Source organism: Theobroma cacao, chromosome 10 (genome assembly GCF_053813885.1).
Source record: "Theobroma cacao isolate CCN51 chromosome 10, ASM5381388v1, whole genome shotgun sequence".
In the NCBI taxonomy this organism is placed as follows: Eukaryota; Viridiplantae; Streptophyta; class Magnoliopsida; order Malvales; family Malvaceae; genus Theobroma; species Theobroma cacao.
In genome coordinates this window covers 3,930,734-3,952,825 of record NC_142648.1, presented here as the reverse complement: position 1 = coordinate 3,952,825, position 22,092 = coordinate 3,930,734, and positions in this window count along the sequence as shown.

Here is a 22,092-nt window from a genome sequence, read left to right as displayed (position 1 = left end):
TTCATATCAATTAACATATAAATTTTGTCAAAATTAATTTAAAAAAAACAAAGAAAAAACCCATCTCCAAGATTGAAGGAGTAAATACTAAAAGGGTAGCTTAACGCATGTACAAGTCATTATTACAAGGGGTCTTGGAGTCTAGACTTTACCCTAGTCCTACACGTAAACCCCTATAAAACAAAACCTTGTCTATTGTTTTTCCTTGTGGGTTTTTTGTTGCTTACGATGCCTATTCCACTACGTCTCCTTTCTGGCTTGACCGGCACTACCTAATTCTTTTTTGCCCATAATATTTGTTTATCTATATTAAAATTTAATCATTCCAATAATTTTGAGGGATATCATGTAATTAATTAATGAGTTTTTATCAATGTGAGACATCAAAAATATATTTTAGATGCATCAAAAATGGTCATACATAATATTCGATCAAGAATTATCAACATGAACATATTTCACGATATATATTTATATATGAAGTCAATGGAATTAGAATTTCATAATCTTTTTTTAAAGAAAACCCCGATAAAGTTATGTCAGTCAATTGTTCATTATTGGTACTTATCAAAGGGATTAGAATATTATTATACCAAATAAAAGCATGGATTTTAATATTATTGGGGAATCTATTTCTTTATTGATTAAAATCAGCATTATTGGTTTATAAAATTAAACAACCTTACTCCAATCTTTAAAAGGTCAAACAAGAACCTGAGATGACATAGAGAGCCTAACGATATGAGGATAAAGAAATAAATAAAAATAATTCAATATATCTGTATCCTTAATTAATTTATACCACAATGTATACACAAACATAAGTAGATATAAAATTATTAATTATCTCCTCCTTAACTACACTCTTTTTTGGGTACATATCATTAATAACACTTTGTTTTATGGCGATTACAACAGAAAATATATGGAACCTTAAAAGAAATTTAATAAATATTTGATACATTATGCCCTTTCATTTATTTCTAAGGCTCATTCAATGCCCTTTTTTTTTAATTTAATTCATTCAAATCAAAAGTTGGGTTAAATAATACCGTAATCTCTCTCATTTACGAAACTTTCATTTCTGACTAAAGTAATTCATTATTAATTGATTAATATTTTTTAAAAAATATATTCACAAGTAAATTTAATGAAAATAATTTACCTTTTTAAAGAATATTGTTCTAACATTAAAAAAAAAAAACCCCTAATGGATGCAATTAAGTCTTCAAGGAATCTGTGTTGCCTCCCCTATTTGAAGTCTAGCCTGATTATGGCCTATATCCTAAAATTTTTACATGGACACATCAAAGAATCTGAAGGTATCACCTTCGCTGTCATGTTTCTGCCTGGTTGTCACCTCCCTATTCTTGACCATATAATTTCCTTAATTGTTTAGCAAGTATAAACCAATTGAATTTCCCCCCTTAATTCTATATAAATATATATGTATATATTCTCTAGGGGAGTATACTTTGAACTATTCTTTCAAGCAAGCTGACAAGAGGATACATGTTCATGAATCATCACTAAAATTATATATAAATAACCCAAATCCAAAAACCTCTTGTTTCTTTGATAGAACAGTCTTACCCCTAATCAAAGGACTAATCACTACTTAATTTAGTAATCCAAACATTCCATCATTTGTTTAAACAAAAATTAATTTCGAGAGCTATAGATGTTCTTTTGGCTCTTGTTACGCGGTTACGCGGTAGATACACCGGTTCATATACGTAATAATTATGAAATCTTCTTGAAGCAGGTAAGGAATAGTAAACAAAGAAAAAAAAATATTTAATTTGAGGAATTGAAAATGACAATTGTTGATCACATTTTAAAATATATATATAATTCTCATAATTCAAAATGTCATTGTATTTAATGTCCTTTGATGTTGACGTATTTATTCGTAACTAATTATAAAGGACTTTTATTTTTACTCTTCAAAATTTTAAGAACCAAAAACTATTCCTGTGGCTATTCTTAGCACCCAAAAAATCAATGTGCAGTCCAATCTTGATCATTTCAATTGGAGTTTTGCTTAAAAATGATGGGATTAGTCCTTCTTGGATATAGAAACTTGAACTTGTTTTAGAACTTTCCATATATCTAGACTTCACAAGTAATAACTAATTTCAAACCTTATTTTCTCTTTTGACAATTCAGATTTTTCATCTATAAATTTCAATGTGTAGGCTTGGCCTTTTTTTTTTCTTTGTGTTAATATGAATCCAATAATAGAGAGCATATAGTGGTATAAGATTAAAATATAATTTAATATGCTTGAAACCATATAAAATTGATGAAACATTCTGAATTTGGGGCTGTTTTAATTAATTTAAAAGTTAAAAGTGAACTAAACTAGAAGATTGAAACCCACAATTTCTTTTGTGGGTCAACACAAAAGTAAGGCATTCTCACTTGATAGTTATTCTCAAACCAACAAATCAATTCAGAACATCATACTCAATTTTGATTTCAAATAAGATCGATTTTTATTTGATTTTTATCACTAAAAATTATTTATTTTTACAAGATTTAAATGATAATCTCGAATTTGTGATAACCCTTTACCTTGAAAGCGAAAACCACATAACCCTTCTCTACCAAGTCAATCTTGAACAGCAAAGCTGACTTGATCCCCCCCATACACTTGATCAAGTTGGATGGTGTTGAAGATGATAATATGGTCCATCTAATTACAAATGAAAGACAAAATAATCTCAATCTGTGTTCATTTTGAGAAAGAAAATATCTAATGGAAGCCTTTTTGCAAGTGGCTTGGTTGCATTAATAAGGGAGATGTGTCAACATGGCTTCAAGAAATGGATAAAGTAATAAGAGTTTGCATAAAATATCTAGATTTTTTTATATTTTAATTGAAATTTCAAAGAAATCCATTCATTTTCGAGATGAATACTTCGTTTCAAAAAAATAACATACAAACTCAACCATTAGTCAATTATTAGTATTTTCATTAGTTTGATAACGTGATAATATTAAAAAGATAATTTTATCATTTATTAATTTTAAAAATTATTATTATATAACTTTTTTTGCAAAAAAAAATTCAAGTGTGCTCCTCTCCCTTGCGGAGCACTTGATTGGTGCTCCTTTCCTTTGGGGAGCACCAGTCGTGGCGTGATCAGTTGGCAAATGGAAGTGTCGCCGGTCAATCACATTGTTTGAGAAAAAAAAATGGGAGAAAGAAAAAAAAGTATTTTAGTTTTTTTATATTTTTTTTGTTAATAATGTTTATACTTTTGGGGTAATTGTTCATTTTAAAAATTAATGAATCCGTATGAAATTATGACTAAAAGTTAGAAGAATGAGAATATTTTAACCTAAACGTTTTAAAAGATGACCTCTTTGTGGACATATCAAATGCAAACTTTGATTGCAATATTTCCATTTAATTTTGCCTTTAAGAGTCATGTTCCCAATTAATTTCTTGCCCACTTTTCTAGGGTTGTTGCCCCCACCAAGTCTTCAAACTGGGTTTTGCTTGCTATTGATTGAGTCATGCATGGTAGTTGAAATGAACCCCACAATGTCAACTGTGAGTTTATAACAAAATTTAAGAAGCAAGCCAAGCCGTTGGGTTATGATCACCACCCATTGCCTTAACAAAAGGGTCAAATTCATGTGCCATTTCACTTCTTTCAACTAGAAGCAAAAAGGGTCAATTAATCTCCAAAGATGGATAAATTAATTGATAGAACTGAAAACACATGGATTCATGTACATCAATATGATATTTTTAATTATATATTTTTGTTGTAAATCTTTTATATAAAAGTATTGGAGGATGAGTTTAATTAATATTTTCCTTAATTTTACAAATATGAGAAAATGAGTTCTTAGAAAGGGGAAAAAAAGGGAGAAGAGAAACAATAAAATATTTTTGTTTTTCATTTTCCTTTCCTCTTCTTTCCTGCAAAACAAACAACATGATTTCATTAATTTGTCACTCTTTTGTTTTGTTTTGTTCTTTACTTTGTCTTATTTTCTTATGCTATCCCTTTCTTCCCTTTTGCCCTCGACCAAAAAATGCCTTGCAGCCAAACAAGACCAATTGGAACAAGACCTGCACTCGTCATATGAGTTCGGTCCACTCGTTACACCATCTGAAAACAAAACACATGTCGGCTTGCTGATTTTTCTAATTGTTCTAAATTATTAAAAAAATAATTGGGAATATTTTGGTCAATTGTTGTTATCTTTTTTTAATTATATTTTATTACATACCTATCAAAATATTAAGAATAGATCTTTTACTTGATAAACATATCTTGTAGGTTCATAATGTAATTTATAATCTACTCCAAAGATTGATGTAAGGTTGAAGTAGCGAACCAATGCGGGTTCCTCTATAGGCGGAAGAATTAGCCGAATGATTGATGTGGGGTCAAAGCACTGGACCAAGGTGGGTTCCTGTATAGGTAGAAGAATTAATGTAACTAGAGCCTAGCATAATTGAATAGAGTAGAATGTGACTGATACTGAACATTAGACTTGTAAAAAAGATTTTTCAAATAATTAAATTTATTTATGGTTAAATTTGAAGAGCATTTATTAGTTCGCCAACAAATATACATGTGGCAACTGTGCATGGTCCCACATACCAGATGAATTGTTCAGCTGTTTAACAAAGCTAACATTAATTAATACCATAAAAAATAAGTTTCAAAGGTATTACTTTCTCCAAAAGCAAATTACCTAAACTAACACTATTGAATTCCCCTTCGAGATGTTGAAAAAGTCCAAACACGAATAAATTTTGTCATTTTCAATCAATTTATTTATCTAACAATTGTCCTTATCTATTAAAAGTGAATTAATTAGAGGAAAATCTAATTTCTTTGCTTTTCATCGAAAGAAACCCATATATATATATATATCCAAACTATCATAAATATCTCGTTACAAAAAAGTCTTATTCTCATAAACAAAGTTAATCAATTTTTATTAGGAACCAAAGATAAAGAAGATTATGGATTGAAAATTTTTAATATTAATATATTGAACTTAATCAACAATCAAGAGATTCATAATAAATAATAATTTTATATAATATGTAAATTAAAAGAAACAAGAAAAAAATTTACAATAATCTTTTAAAAAAATTGTGTTCGATGCTTGAAGAATGAACTATGTTTCAGTAATGAGTTACAAAAAAGAGAGTGAAGTAAAAATAAAAACACAAGACTTGTTCGCTCCAGCTTCATAACATGTGCAACCTATCAAGATTCGTATTTATGCCTTATGTTGCTAGTGTCGTAACGTGCCGGGTTCGAAAACTCGACCGCTATACGTAAACGAAAATAAAATATCTTGGAGTCGCCACCAATCTTTTTTATTTAGGTGTGTTTTGTCACCTATTAACCTGATTCTAATCGACAAAGTTTTAAATTAATTTTAGGTCTGTCGATAGAACGAGAATTGATCTACGTTTTTCATAAATAGGTTCGAGAGTGCAGTTACGCACGAAGAAAGGTTAGCACCTCAATGACGTCCGTTCTACGAACAGTACCATTTAATCTTAAGTTACCCTATCGTAGCTTACCTTGACTCTATTTCTATGTTTCCTTAAATCTTTTTATTAATTAATCATTTATTATGTTTTCTGATTGAATTTTTTATTCGATTTTACATATGCACGTGATGCAATCGTAAAATGATATTATGATTTGTTCAATTTTAAACAATGAGGTCGACAATCGTTTATTGAAAAATCATTCGTAAACCATCCCAACATTTTGGTGAAATTTCGAAATTTTCCTCACCTAGGGATATCTCATGAAGAACTTGTCTCTACAAGCTCTTCGAGGAAATCCCATCATCGAAATTCTCGCCCTATTAACAAGATAAAATGTGACATGTTATGACAGTATAAAAAGATGACGTCTACATGACCGCGCTTATTAATTTAATTGGTTCGTAATTTATGCAATAATATGTTTAATAGTTTAGGGTGATTTATTACCTTATTTACATATTTATTATTTTTATTTTTATTATTATTATTTATTTTTTTAATGTATATTATTATTATTATTATTTAATAAAAATTATTTAAATTAATGGGTATTGAAGTATAGAGTTCGAATTTATCCTGACGCTTCGGTGAAAATCCGTCTCAAACTCCACGTCTAAGTAACCCACCTGAAAGAGGCAACTATTTACCCTTTTTAGGTGAACTCACTCAAATAATCATTTCATTATTTTTTTATAATAATTATATTTACATCATGTATTTTTTTATTTATTATATTTTAACAACGATTATTTGACTTAACGGGTATCGAAGTTTAGAGTTCAGATTTATCCCGACACTTTTGTGAAAATCTGTCTCAAACTCCGTACCTAAATAACCCACTAGAAAGAGGCAACTCTTTGCCCTTTTTAAGTGAAATCACTCAAATAATCATTTCATTTTTCTTATAATTTTATATTTGTATCATAGATTTATATATATATATATATATATATATATTATATTTACAAGTATCTAAATATATTTATAATATAAATATTTCTTTCTTTCTTTTTGTTTTATCTTATTCTTCTCATTCACTTATCATTTTTATTATTTATTTATTTATTGTTTATTTTGATTTTCTAACACTAAATGGACACATGTATATAAAGATCTTACTATTATAACCATTACCATTTTTTTATTTTTTCTAATTCAAATGTTTTTTTTTTTTAATATTCCTTCCCAAATTTAAATATTTTTTCTAAACATTTTATTTCATCTTATTTAAACCATTCACATATTTTAGCTAAAATATTTTCCAATACACTAAACTAGCCACTTCACAATATACTTAATCAAAACCAAATCAAAAAAATAAATAACCCGAAAAAAAAAAGAGAGGCCTTACCTTGTGTGGGCTCTTTTTTGGCCCAAGATGTAGCAAAGCCTTTAGGTGCCCTAATAGACGGGCCTGGTGGTAAGAAAATATAGTGGGCCTGGTAAGCTTTGATCCACAACCAGCAAATTCCCACAAACCACCAGCTCTTTCTCCTGCAATGCACCGTTTGGTGCTAATTCAACCACCTAGAGACAACACAAAACGACACTGTTTTTGGCCCTCAAGCCCTAGATTTAAACCTTATTTTCTCCTTCCTCTTTCATTTTTGGCTCTCTTTTTCTCTCTCTAGTCGTCACTCTCTCTATCCTCTCCCTAATATTTTTTTTTCTTTTTCTTCTTTTTTCCTTCTTTCGTTCTTTCTCTCTTCAACTTTCCCTTTGGCCGGCAGATCTCCTCTCTTTCTCTCTCCTTCGACTTTCTCTTTTCTCTTTCTCTCTCACTCGATAGATCTCCTCTCTTCCTTTCTCTCCTTCTTCCTTCTTCAACTTTCCACCGGTAAGCCTCCCTTGTCGCCGTTCTCCCTTCCGATTCTCCTCCTACCCAAAAAAAATCAACTCTTTCCTTTACACTTAAACCCACCTCTCACTCGTTTTTCAGATCTGACTAGAATTCTCTTTCTTTTTTTTTTGTTATGTTTGTTGCGGTGTTTGATTTTTCTTTTTTTTTTTATTGTGGCTAGGGTCGTCTGCTGCTAGAATACTTAGGGATTTTTTATTTTTGTTTGTTGCTGTTGGATCTGTTTTTTGTTTTTGGAAGATTTTTTTTTGAATCGTTGTCTCTGGTTTTGCCAAACTCTCCCCTCAGCCTCAAATTTTTCAGGGTTCTTATAGAACCCAGTTATCCAAATATTTGGACAATCATGATCTTGGCAGCACTAATTCTAGATGAGCAACCTTCAAGTCAAAGAAAATCCACCAGATTAATTTTCTTTTCAATATTGATGTATAGTTAGATTGAGATCTATCCAATAAGGAAGACACCCAATGCTTGCTGAGATTTTTTGTAAATCAGAGAGCTTTGTATGGAAATTGTGCATTAGTCCTATGTTTCAAAAGGAAATGGCTCTAAACTTTGGTTGCTCTTGTTGGTAGACTGTTAAATTTTAAATGTGTTCTATTATATGCAACTTATCCCATTTTAGAGACATACTTTTATACACATCTATTAAGTAATGGAATTTCATCGAATGTTTTTCAAAAAAATTAAAAAGAAACAATAGGAGAAAGAGAAAAAGAAGAGAAAGAAAGCAAAAGGAAAGAGAAACAGATGTAAAGAAATCTAAGAATTAAGATAAAATTGATTATGATTTATATCATCATTTTATTGTTTTTTATTTATATTAATTAGTAAATATAAATTATTTTAAAAAGAATTAAAAATATATATAATAATTAAAATATTAAAAATTTTGGAAGGGTCACGCTCCTAATAAATATACTATCGTCCACCCTTGATTAAAATATATATATAATAAATAAAACATTTTAAAATTTTTGGGAGCCTTACTTAACTACTCTCTGTAATGCTTATTTCAACGGAAAAAATTACAAAAGAATCTTTACTTATTCCAATGAAAAAAATTCCATCAAACAAATTTCATTGAAAAATTTCAACGAATTACCTATGGGAACTAAATTTATTATTTTTTGACAAAATTTACCAATGAAAAAAATTTCATTGAAAAAATTTTGTTGAAAAATTTCAACGAATTCCTATCAATTATTGACAAAAACTAAATTTACTATTGTTTTACAAAATTTTTCAACAAAAAAATTCTCATCTCCAAGAAGCATTAAATAGAAAATTAATTAGCCCAAAAGTGAGAGTGGTAGCATGCATTCCCTTTTATTGAATTAATTTAAAATTCCAAAAGAAAGAAATATAGAAAAATTAAATTGTAAAAAAAATGTATATATTAGCTTAAGTTTTTGGTATTGGAATTTTTAATTATATAGTTCTAGTTGGAACAGGAGAATAATACACTTCTTGGTTTGTCAATAAAAAAGTACCTTATGTATCACATTTCCTTATAATAAAAGGAAGATGAGATTAATTGTCATATCAATCCTATCATAATATTGATTAATTAATTAAATTATCAACCTTATAATAAGAGGTCGGTGACTTGAGTTAATCCTTAATTAAAGTTTTAGGTTTATTCCTTAATGCATTTATTATTTTAGGAGTTAATTAATAGTCTGATTTATTTATTAAGTAAATTTATAACTCAAATTTAAGACTTTTACCTGAATATCCACAAACATTATTAAGTAATTTATACTAATAAAGCCAAGCTTTAAAACTATCTCACCTCCAAGATTTAAAGGGTTGAAAATACAACTAAGCATGTACCCACTAGGTAATAAGGTACATATATTCTGGCACATACTTTTTGTTTGGATAAATACGTCATTTTTGGATAAATACTTTTTGTTTCAGTGATGAGTTACAAAAAAGAGAGTGAAGTAAAAATAAAAACACAAGACTTGTTGGCTCCAGCTTCACAACATGTGCAACCTATCAAGATTCTGTCGTGACGTGCGGATCTGGGAACCCATCGGCCAGACGCGGGCGAAAATTAAATCTCTTTAGGAGTCGCCACCAATCTTTTTTATCTAAGGTGTGATTGGTCACCTATTAACCCGATTCTAATCGACGAAGTTCTAAATTAATTTTAGGCCCGTCGAAAGAACGAGAACTGATCTACATTTTTAGAGATGGGTTCGAGAGTGCGGTTACGCACGGAGAAGGGTTAGCACCTCCGTGGCGCCCGTTCCACGAACGGTACCATTTAATCTTAAGTTATCTTAATATAGCATTTTCTTAATTTAATCCATACTTTATTAATTAAACTTTTTTTAAATTGACAGACTGAGTTTTTTATTTGGCTTTACGTATGCACATGATGCAAGCGTAAAATGATGTCATGACTTGTTTATTTTAAATGATGGAGTCGGTAATCTTTTATTAGAAAATTATTCGAAGACCATCCCAACGCTTTGGTGAAGTCTCAAAATTTTCCTCACCTATAGATATCCCTGGAGGAACTCGTCTCTACAAGCTCCTCCGGGAAATCCCATCCTCGGGATTCTCGCGCCATTTGCAAGGTAAATATGACATGCTATGACAGGATAAAATGATGATATCTACATGCACGCGTTTATTGATTTATGTGATTTATAATTCACCCAATTATGTGTTTAAAAAATTTTGGATTATTTATTATTTTTTATTTTTTTTTATTTTTTTATTTTTTTCTATTTTTTATTTAGATCCGTATCTTTTAACTAACATTGTTGATTAACATTTAACTTGATTATATAACTTGTTGAATAAATAATTAATTAAATTAATGGTTAACTTAATTTTATTTAATGATATTTATTTGCTAATTAACTAACTACACTAACCTAGATTTAAATGTAATATTATGTAGATTTATTTTTCTTAATATATATTATTATTTTAGCAATGATTATTTGAGTTAATGAGTATTGGAGTGCTGAAGTTGGATTCATCCCGACGCTCCGGTGAAAATCCTTTTGAACTCCACACCTAAGAAATTCACAAAAAAAAAAAAGCAACTCTTTGCCCTTTTTTAAGTGAAATTTCATCATCGGGTCACTCAAAATAATCATTGTAATTTTATAATAATTATATTTCATTATACTTACAAGTATCTAATATATTTATACTATAAATATTTCCTTCTATTTAAACCTCTATCTTTTTTTTTATTATTAATACTATACTTTAAAATATTATCTAAAGTAAATCTTAAGACACTATACTAAATAATTTAGCTTAATTTTATGCCATCTAATTACATATTCAATTAAATAAATTGGACCAAACCCAAGTAACATAATTCATAATGCATTCATAAAAAAAAGATTAAATTTTTACCTGATTTGGATTCTAACAATAACCCAAACAATTTGTGTACAGCCCACCAAGCTTTTCAATTAATTGAGCTGTTGAAAGCCCAAAAAAAAAATCTCTCTTCCTTAAAAAGAAAGCCCAATGCCGTTTGAACCTTTCTCCATTTTTTTCTTTTTTCTTTTCTTTTTTCTTTCTTTCTCTCTCTCTTTCTTTCTCTCCTAGCCACTCCCCCTTTCTTCTCTCTTTCTTTTTCTTTTCTCTTTCTTCTTTCTTTCTCTTTTTCTCTTTCTTTCTCTCCCAGCCGCTCCCCCTTTCTTCTCTCTTTCTTTTTTTTTTCTCTTTCTTCTTTCTTTCTCTTTCTTTCTTTCTTTCTCTCCTAGCCGCTCCCCCCTTCTTCTCTTTCTCTTCTTTCTCATTCTCTTTCTCTTCTTTCTCTTTGTCGGGGCGTCGCACTCTTCTCCTCTTCTCTCTCTCTCTTCTTCTTTTTTTCTTTGCTCTCTTTTTTTTTTGTGTTTTTCTTTTTCCTGCTTGTGGCTAGGTAGCTTCTGGAAGATTTTTTTTTTTTCTGATCCCCCTTTTTTGTTTTGCAGGTGGTCCTTAAAAGGCTGGGTTGTCCAATTTTTTGGACAACCCGGTAATGGGGTTCTGGCACCAGGGAGTTGGTGGCCAGAACCCCATCATGTGTGGTGGTTGGGGAAGGGATGGCTGGGCGTACGCCCAGCCATCCCTTCTTCTCTTTTTTTTTTTATTATTATTATTATTTTGTTTCCTTTTATTATAATTTAAAATTATTTATTTATTTATTTATTTTAGGTGTCTACAGTTGCCCCTCTTTGTACATTCTTGAGAATCAAGGATAGTGCAAAGACGTAGACACCACATTTGGCTTATCTCGAAACCTGTTGATTTAATCAATTCGATCTAGGCTCGACTTATCTCAAAATAAGTTCAATTTAAACAAAAATGAGATTTCTAGACTTGATCTGGGCTTGACCCATGTTAGAACAAATTCGATTAAAATTCTTAGACTTAATCTTGGCTCAACCTATCTCACAACAGGTTTGATTTAAACAAAATTGAAATTTCTAAACTTAATCTAGGCTCAACCCATATTAGAACAAATTCAATTAAAATTTTTCGATTTAATTTAGACTCAACCTATCTCACAACAGGTTCGATTTAAACAAAATTAACATTACTAGACTTAATCTAGGCTCGACCTATCTCACAACAAGTTCAATTTAAACAAAATTAAAATTTCTAGACTTAATCTAGGCTCGACCTGTCTCCCAATAGGTTCGATTTAAACAAAATTAAAATTCTTAGACTTAATTTAGGCTCGATCTGTCTCACAACAGGTTCGATTTAAACAAAATTAAAATTTCTAGACTTCATCTAGGCTCGACTTGTCTCACAACAGGTTCGACTTAAATAAAATTAAAATTCCTAGACTTAATATAGGCTCGACCTATCTCACAACAGGTTCGATTTAAAAATTAAAATTTCTAAACTTAATTCAGGCTCGACCTATCTCATAACAGGTTCGATTTAAACAAAACTAAAATTCCTAGACTTAATCTAGGCTCGACCTATATTAGAACAGGTTCGACTTAAAAATTTCCTTAATACTAACTTAATTGGATTAACATGAAATGAAAAGACTCAAATCCTTCCATTAAAGTTTTACAATCTCAACATTTTAGGTCGAGTGAATTTCGACCTTCAAAGCTTGGGACATGAATTAATTTTGATTCTTGTCGAGTGCATGGCTAGACATGTATGCATGATTGACATGATAGAATGATTTTCATGTTTATGATTCATTAAGGTTCCAAGACCTTCTCGCTTCATCTGATTTTTCACTGCAACTTTCGATCTTCTTTGTCTGTTTTCTTTTCTCCTGGAGAACTTAGGTAACTCCAGATTTTCCCTAAGTACCCTCTCTTTTGACATCTGACTTTGCCTTAGGTTCAAGGCTCTGCCATTTCCTTTTTTCAACATTAAGTCTTTTGCTGAACAATGAGTGTAATTTCTTGCTTAATTAGTTTATTTCTTTTACCAATCATCATTCATTTCTATGACAATCACTATGTGAATCATGGGATGGTAAATAACGAAATGGTTAAAATAAAGAGGCGAAGGAGAATTTCATATACGAGAAACCAAATAATTCAAGGCAAAAAGAATTTACAGGGCAAAAATTAGATCTTTAAGTAATGAACACTCAGACCACAAAGAGAAAACAATCTGATATTCGACTTCAAGAATTATCCTTGATTGATGCCTTGAGCAAATCTGTAGGTTGCAGATTTCCTAGCTTCCCCTACTTTGCGAAATTGTGGAACTCCATTCATAGTGTATTTCTACCTCAATCTTGTGTTCCCTTTAGGCTGTCATCCTCAAATTCCATTCTAACTTCTCGCTTTTCGGCCTCACGCTGCCCTTTTCGGGTTTTCAGCATTAACCTCCTCCTTTAGGTACGAGCTGCCTTTTTCGGGTTTTCAGAACTAACCTATTCCGTTTTTTTTTTTTAAGCATAGTACTTCTTCAACGCATCCGCATTTATCGGATTAGGCAGATCTCCCACATCCATGTCAGCCAAAATCAAAGCTCCTCCTGAAAAAGCCTTCTTTACCACGTATGGCCCTTCCCAATTCGGCATCCACTTTTCTCGAAAATCAGTTTGATTAGGGAGTATTCTCTTGAGAACCAACTCTCTTTCTCGGAACTACCTGGGATGAACTTTTTTCTCGTATGCTCGCATCATCCTTCGTTGGTACATCTAACCATGACAAAGAGCCGCAAGCATTTTCTCCTCAATCAGATTCAACTGTTCATAGCGGGAGCAGACCCACTCAGCATCTTCCAATTCTGTTTCCATCAACACCCTCAATGATGAGATTTCTACTTCAACAGGTAGAACTGCTTCTGCACCGTATACTAATGAGTACGGAGTTACCCCGGTGGAGGTACGCACAGAAGTTCGATATGCATGTAAGGCAAGAGGAAGTTTCTCATGCCAGTCTTTATAAACTTCAGTCATCTTTTCGACAATCTTTTTGATGTTTTTGTTGGCTGCCTCTACCGCTCCGTTCATCTTCGGACAGTAAGTTGTCGAGTTATGATGCTTGATCTTGAATTTAACGCAAACATCCTTCACCATCGCACCATTCAAATTGCTTGTGTTATCCGTAATGATCCTTTCTGAAAGCCCATACCGACATATGATCTTCTTTTGGATGAACTTGCACACCACCTTTTGTGTCACATTAGCATAGGAAGCTGCTTCTACCCATTTCGTGAAATAATCAATGGCCACTAATATGAATCGATGTCCATTAGAGGCTTTTGGCGTAATAAGTCCAATCACATCCATTCCCCACATTAAAAATGGCCAAGGTGCCGTGAAAACGTGCAATGGGGCTGGTGGAGCATGGATTCTATCAGCGTATACTTGACACTTGTGGCATTTTCGAGCAAAGTTTATGCAGTCTGATTCCAATGTCAACCAATAGTAACCAGCTCTCATAATTTGTCTAGCCAACATATGTCCATTAGCATGAGCTCCACAAGTTCCTTCGTGGACTTCTTTCATTATTTTGTTGGCTTCTGCAACATCTACACATCTCAAGAGTACTTGATCTCGACTCCTTTTGTAGAGCACTTCTCCGGTAAGGAATTGCTAATCTTCTAAGAGTTCGCTTGTCATTATCCGTGACATTCTCAAAATATGCTTGGTGCTTGATGTATTGCATGATATCATGATACCACGGCTTACCATCAACCTCTTCTTCAACATTCAAGCAGTGTGCGGAGACTTCACGGACTTCTAAATCAAAAGGGCGTACATCAGCCGCCTCTTTTATTTTGAACATCGCTACGAGGGTGGCCAAAGCATCAGCAATCTGATTCTCTTCTCGAGGCAAATGGTTGAAGCTGATTTCTTTGAACTGTTTGCTTAATTCTGTAACCAGCTTTTTATATGGAACTAGTTTAGAATCTCTAGTTTCCCATTCGTCTCTCATTTGACATATCACTAAAGTCGAATCTTCGTAAACATCTATCGCGTCAGCCTTCCTCTCAATTGCTGCTTGTAATCCCATTACCAACGCCTCATACTCCGCCATATTGTTAGTACAATTGAAATTCAATATCGCTGTGGCTGGATAGTACTTTCCATTCGGAGAAATCAACACTGCCCTAATTCCGTGCCCCAAAGCATTGGATGCTCCATCAAAATACACCTTCCATGGATTAAGTTCATTGGGACCAACCTCTTCTACATGCAAAACGGCCATCAAATCTTCATCTGGAAAATCGAAACTTACAGATTCATAATCTTCATTAGCTCGATCTGCAAGGAAATCAGCGATGGCGCTCCCTTTGATTGATTTTTGGGACACATAGACAATGTCATACTCAGACAATAGCACTTGCCATCGAGCTATTCTTCCGGATAGGCAGGGTTTTTCAAAAATATACTTGATGGGATCTAATTTCGCCACCAACCATGTTGTGTGATACAACATATACTGTCGGAGCCTCTGGGCGGTCCATGCTAGCGCACAACACATCTTTTCGAGCGCAGAATATTTAGACTCATACTCCATGAATTTCTTGCTCAGGTAATATATAGCCTGTTCTTTCTTCCCAGTTTCGTCATGTTGTCCCAATACACATCCCATAGAATTCTTGTTCACAGTCAAATACAAAATAAAAGGTTTTTCAACCATCGGTGGCACCAACACCGGTGGATTTGTGAGATATTCTTTGATTTTATCAAAGGCTATTTGACATTCTTCATTCCACTCTCCTGGGTCTCGTTTTCGAAGCAGCTTGAAAATTAGATCGCATTTGCAGGTGAGCTAGGATATAAATCGAGCAATGTAATTCAACCTCTCTAAAAATCCTCTCACTTCTTTTTGCGTTTTGGGAGGTGGTAGCTCTTGAATAGCTCGTATTTTATTCGGGTCCACTTCAATTCCTTTTTCACTTACTATAAACCCCAACAATTTCCCAGAAGTTACACCGAAAGTGCATTTTGCAAGATTCAACTTGAGCTGAAACTTTCGCAATCTCTCGAACAGTTTCTTGAGATTAACAGTATGATCCCTTTCTGTATGAGATTTTGCAATCATGTCATCCACATATACCTCTATCCCTTTATGCATCATATCGTGGAACAAAGCTACCATTGCCCTTTGGTAAGTGGCGCCTACATTCTTCAATCCAAATGGCATTACTTTGTAACAAAATGTTCCCCACATGGTTACGAACGTTGTTTTTTCCATATCTTCGGGTGCCATATTAATCTGATTGTAACCAGAAAAGCCATCCATAAATGAGAACAAAGCATGTTTTGCTGTGTTGTCCACAAGAGTATCAATATGCGGCAAAGGGAAGCTATCCTTCGGACTCGCTCTGTTCAAATCCCTATAATCGACGCACATTCGAACTTTTCCATCCTTCTTAGAAACTGAAACTATATTAGCCACTCATTCAGGGTACTTAGCCACCTCTAAAAATCCAGCATCAAATTGCTTTTTTAATTCCTCTTTAATCTTCAGCAACATTTCTGGCTTCATCCTTCTCAACTTCTGTTTAATAGGCTTGCAATCTGGTTCCAAAGGTAATTTGTGAACAACCATGTCAGTATTAAGACTTGGCATGTCCTAATATGACCAAGCAAACACGTCCACATATTCACGGAGCAATTCTTCTAGCTTCTGCCGTTCATCGGATAACAGCGAGGTGCCAATCTTAACCTCTTTCTTCTCTTCCCCATTTCGGAGGTTAATCATTTCTGTGAGTTCCTGATGAGGTAAAATCTCTTTTTCCTCCTGTTCCAGCATTCTCGACAAATCAGGGGGTAAGCCATAGTCATCCACCTCCTCTTCATTTTTCAATTCATCAACGTTCGGAATCATCTCAAAATCGATATTCAAATCGTTGTCTAGATTGTCTTCGTGTTCATTATTTAAAGACCTGCAAACAGGTAAAGTTGGACGCGTGTATGGGCGAGTATTTATTGGCTAAAAGAATGGATGAAAGGAAACATGCAAAAAGGTTGATGAATTATGAAGCACATTATGCATTGTCATTTATTTAAATGATGAAGGTAACAGAAAACCCTACTTAAGCAAGAAATTACTCTTAACACCCTTGGGCATAGGCATTTAGATAAAATTGTTCATTACATTTCTGAAGACTTAAAGATGATGGGCAATTCTGTGGCTATCCAATTGCTTAGCTCTTCTCCTGGTAGTACTGGATACACCACAGGGACCTTCTCGTTAGGTTCTTCATCTTTGATCATATGGATTGATAGCTCACCAAACATCCGTGGAACCTGATTGACCTCGTCTGATGCCTTGCACCCCACGAATCGAAAGGTTTCATACAAAAAGGGAATTGTCTTTTTCCAAAATTCTTCCTCCTCACTTTCTTCATAAAACTCGATTTCTGACAAATCCATCAACTCTTGCAACTTAAGACGAAAGCCATCACAATTTTGAATGGAATGTCCAACAACCCTCATATGGAATTTGCAAGAAAGGGTGAGATCATGTCCTACTTCTTTTATCTATATCGGTTCTGGAGTGATGGCTTTTATTTTGGACAACGCCTCAAACACTCTATCCATCGGTGTTCGAATCTCATCGACATTTTTTTCACCCTTCGAATCATCCCTTCATGTATTGCATTCACTGTCGGACCTCCATGGTTAGGCAAGGGATTCCCATCAACATTTGAATTGTCTTTTTTGGCAAAATTTAAAAGTCTTGCTTTAATGAGCGCTTGGACCTTATGTTTTAAAGCAGTACAATTCTCGATAGAGTGCCCTTGAATTCCAAAATGGTAATCACAATGTGCATTCGGGTCATACCATTTCGAGAAAGGTGGTCGGAGTGGTTCTAAAGGGGTTCGAGCAAGGAGTCGATTTTCTATGAGTTGTGGCAACAATGTAGTGTAAGGGACTAGAATAGGATCAAACTTTGGTTTTTCTAGGATAGTTCTAGGTCCTCTTTGATCATGACCAGGATTATTGGTTGAAGCTACCGGTCTTGGTGGTGGAGTTTGTGGAAGAACATTGGTTTGAAATGTTGGTTGCTGGGCAAGTTGGTATACATATGGGTTTTGTGTGATGTTGCCTATGTTCGGATAGAAGGGTTGGTATGGGGGGTACGGGTAATACGGGTTAAAGTTGTGGGCTTGTTGGCTGTCGTGAACGACTGCTTGCACATCCCCTTCTTTTTTCTTGGGCGTATTCCCTCTCTTTGAGCTGGCAACTTCATGCCCTTCAATTTTGCCACTTTTGATAGCTCCTTCTATTATTTCTCCCGATAAGACCAAATCTGCAAAGTTTTTTGTGGCATTGCCGATCAAGCGCTCATAGAATGGAGCTCGGAGTGTGTTTATGAACAAAACAATCATCTCCTTATCAGTGAGAGGTGGTTGAACTTGCGTTGCTGTATCTCTCCACCTTTGGGCATATTCCTTAAAGTTCTCACTTTGCTTCTTTTCCATAGTCTGCAATGACAACCGATCAGGGGCTAATTCAGTCACATGCTTGTATTGAGCTATGAAGGCCCTTGCTAAGTCTTTTCAAGTCTTAATACGGTTTCGATCTAGCTGTACGTACCACCGAGCAGCTGACCTAGTCAAGCTATCTTGGAAAAAATGGATCAGTAACTTATCATCGTGTGACTGTGCAGCCATCTTCCGACAATACATGGTAATATGTGCCATGGGACACTTTGTTCCGTCATATTTTTCAAATTCTGAAACCTTGAACTTGGCAAGGATCAATACATCTGGCACTAAGCATAGCTCGGTTGCGTCCATGGTACCAAACCTATCAACTCCTTCAATAGCACGAAGACGTTCTTCCAACATATCGTACTTCTTCTGATCTTTTTCATTTTCTCCCGTTTGTGACGAGTCCTTTCTCAATTTCAGCAGGGTTTATCCCAGGATATGACCCAAATTGCCCATGAGTCGGTTGATGGCCCATCGGAGGTGGTGCATTGTAATAAACAGATGGCATCACTTGAGGGTGGACCCTTTGAGAGGTTTGGGCATGTGGTGGAGTGAACCCTTGGGGATAGGGTGGATCATCCCTTTGGTTTCCACTGTCTTGTGCTGGTGGGTTTTCTGACGGAGCTGACTCTTCTGCAACCCTTTTTCCTTTACTTAAGCTTGTTATCAATTCCATCATCTTTGCTAACTGTTCTCTCATTTCTTCTTGAGCTCTCTCCATTCTATCCATTCGCTCACTTTATTCTTCTTCCATGATCCTTGCTCGTCGACGCGTATTATGAACACGTTGGTCACTTGGCTTAGGTGGTCGAGCTATTTTTGGAACCTTATTGTAATCATAAACGTGAATTAGATGCATGTATGAATGAAAAATATGAACCCCTTATCTTTATTTACAGGTGAAAATACTTATTGTCATGAAATGAGGATTTATGCACATATAAATGATCATGTACTAAAAGTATTTGTCACATAACACCCCTCAACAAAGTAATTCAGTGCATAAGCTATTGTTTCTTGTTGCAATTCAGGAGTCATCTTTTGCATCTACTTCGTCAATGGTTGTCAAATGACATACTTTTCCTATATGCAAAATTATGATGCAAACATGCATATGCAAAAAGTTCAAGTTAGTACAGTAAATAGGAATTCCAAAACCTATTCTAATTAAAAAAGATGAATAAAAATAATTAATGATATGATACCTTTATTACTTTGCGGAGAAGAACTTAGAACAAGAGGATTATGAAAATTCCTTCATGTGTACCTAGTCAAAAGGTATATTCTCACGGGTGAAGCTCTACCTAAGCAAAGGCGACTCTCGGTATTCTACATGCTAAGTTTGGGTTGAAAATGGAGCTAAAGGTTCTCAAATCGCTCCTCACTGTCGTCCACACGGACTAGTAAGGCACCCCGGTCCTCACCCATTACAGGCTTCAAACGGACTAGGTTCGATTTGAGTGGGAGTCTTCACTAGCCCATGCGGAGGTTATCACCTCACGAGAGCGTAGCTACTTAACCCCCTCCTAATTAAGGACAAAGCCCGGGTGGAAGGCTTATGCATGAATGCAAGATGTGTAGTGTGTGAGAAGGGATATACTGACCTCGGACCAATAATTTCACACTCCCCTTATCCTAAATTTCCCACAATTATTAAAAACAGTGAAGTAATAATAGCAAAATAACTGAATGCATTAAACAAAAATATGCAAAATCGAGGCTAGGGAAAACAACAAATTACTTAAGGCTTAAGATAACTTATGATTAATTAACGGCTTAACTCTCGAGTATCCTCAGTGGAGTCGCCATCTGTTGTGACCTGCGGGTCCGGGAACCCGTCCACCAGACGCGGGCAAAAATTAAATCTCTTTAGGAGTCGCCACCAATCTTTTTTATCTAAGGTGTGATTGGTCACCTATTAACCCGATTCTAATCGACGAAGTCCTAAATTAATTTTAGGCCCGTCGAAAGAACGAGAACTGGTCTACATTTTTAGAGATGGGTTCGGGAGTGCGGTTACGCACGGAGAAGGGTTAGCACCTCCGTGGCGCCCGTTCCACGAACGGTACCATTTAATCTTAAGTTATCTTAATATAGCCTTTTCTTAATTTAATCCCTACTTTATTAATTAAACTTTTATTAAATTGACAGACTGAGTTTTTTATTTGGCTTTACGTATGCACATGATGCAAGCGTAAAATGATGTCATGACTTGTTTATTTTAAATGATGGAGTCGGTAATCTTTTATTAGAAAATTATTCGAAGACCATCCCAACGCTTTGGTGAAGTCTCGATATTTTTCTCACCTAGAGATATCCCTGGAGGAACTCGTCTCTACAAGCTCCTCGGGGAAATCCCATCCTCGGGATTCTCGCGCCATTTGCAAGGTAAATATGATATGCTATGACAGGATAAAATGATGATATCTACATGCACGCGTTTATTGATTTAGGTGATTTATAATTCACCCAATTATGTGTTTAAAAAATTTTGGATTATTTATTATTTATTATTTTTTTATTTTTTGTTTTTTTTCTATTTTTTATTTAGATCCGTATCTTTTAACTAACATTGTTGATTAACATTTAACTTGATTATATAACTTGTCGAATAAATAATTAATTAAATTAATGGTTAACTTAATTTTATTTAATGATATTTATTTGCTAATTAACTAACTACACTAACCTAGATTTAAATGTAATATTATGTAGATTTATTTTTCTTAATATATATTATTATTTTAGCAATGATTATTTGAGTTAATGAGTATTGGAGTGCTGAAGTTGGATTCATCCCGACGCTTCGGTGAAAATCCTTTTGAACTCCGCACCTAAGAAATCCACACAAAAAAAGCAACTCTTTGCCCTTTTTTAAGTGAAATTTCATCATCGGGTCACTCAAAATAATCATTGTAATTTTATAATAATTATATTTCATTATACTTACAAGTATCTAATATATTTATACTATAAATATTTCCTTCTATTTAAACCTCTCTCTTTTTTTTTTATTATTAATACTATACTTTAAAATATTATCTAAAGTAAATCTTAAGACACTATACTAAATAATTTAGCTTAATTTTATGCCATCTAATTACATATTCAATTAAATAAATTGGACCAAACCCAAGTAACATAATTCATAATGCATTCATAAAAAAAAGATTAAATTTTTACCTGATTTGGATTCTAACAATAACCCAAACAATTTGTGTACAGCCCACCAAGCTTTTCAATTAATTGAGCTGTTGAAAGCCCAAAAAAAAAATATCTCTTCCTTAAAAAGAAAGCCCAATGCCGTTTGAAACTTTCTCCATTTTTTTCTTTTTTCTTTTCTTTTTTTTTTCTTTCTCTCTCTCTTTCTTTCTTTCTCTTTCTTTCTCTCCCAGCCGTTCCCCCTTTCTTCTCTCTTTCTTTTTCTTTTCTATTTCTTCTTTCTTTCTCTTTTTCTCTTTCTTTCTCTCCCAGTCGCTCCCCCTTTCTTCTCTCTTTCTTTTTCTTTTCTCTTTCTTCTTTCTTTCTCTTTCTTTCTTTCTTTCTCTCCTAGCCGCTCCCCCCTTCTTCTCTTTCTCTTCTTTCTCCTTCTCTTTCTCTTCTTTCTCTTTGCTGGGGCGTCGCACTCTTCTCCTCTTCTTTTTTTCTTTGCTCTTTTTTTTTTTGTGTTTTTCTTTTTCCTGCTTGTGGCTAGGTAGCTTCTGGAAGATTTTTTTTTCTGATCCCCTTTTTTGTTTTGCAGGTGGTCCTTAAAAGGCTGGGTTGTCCAATTTTTTGGACAACCCGG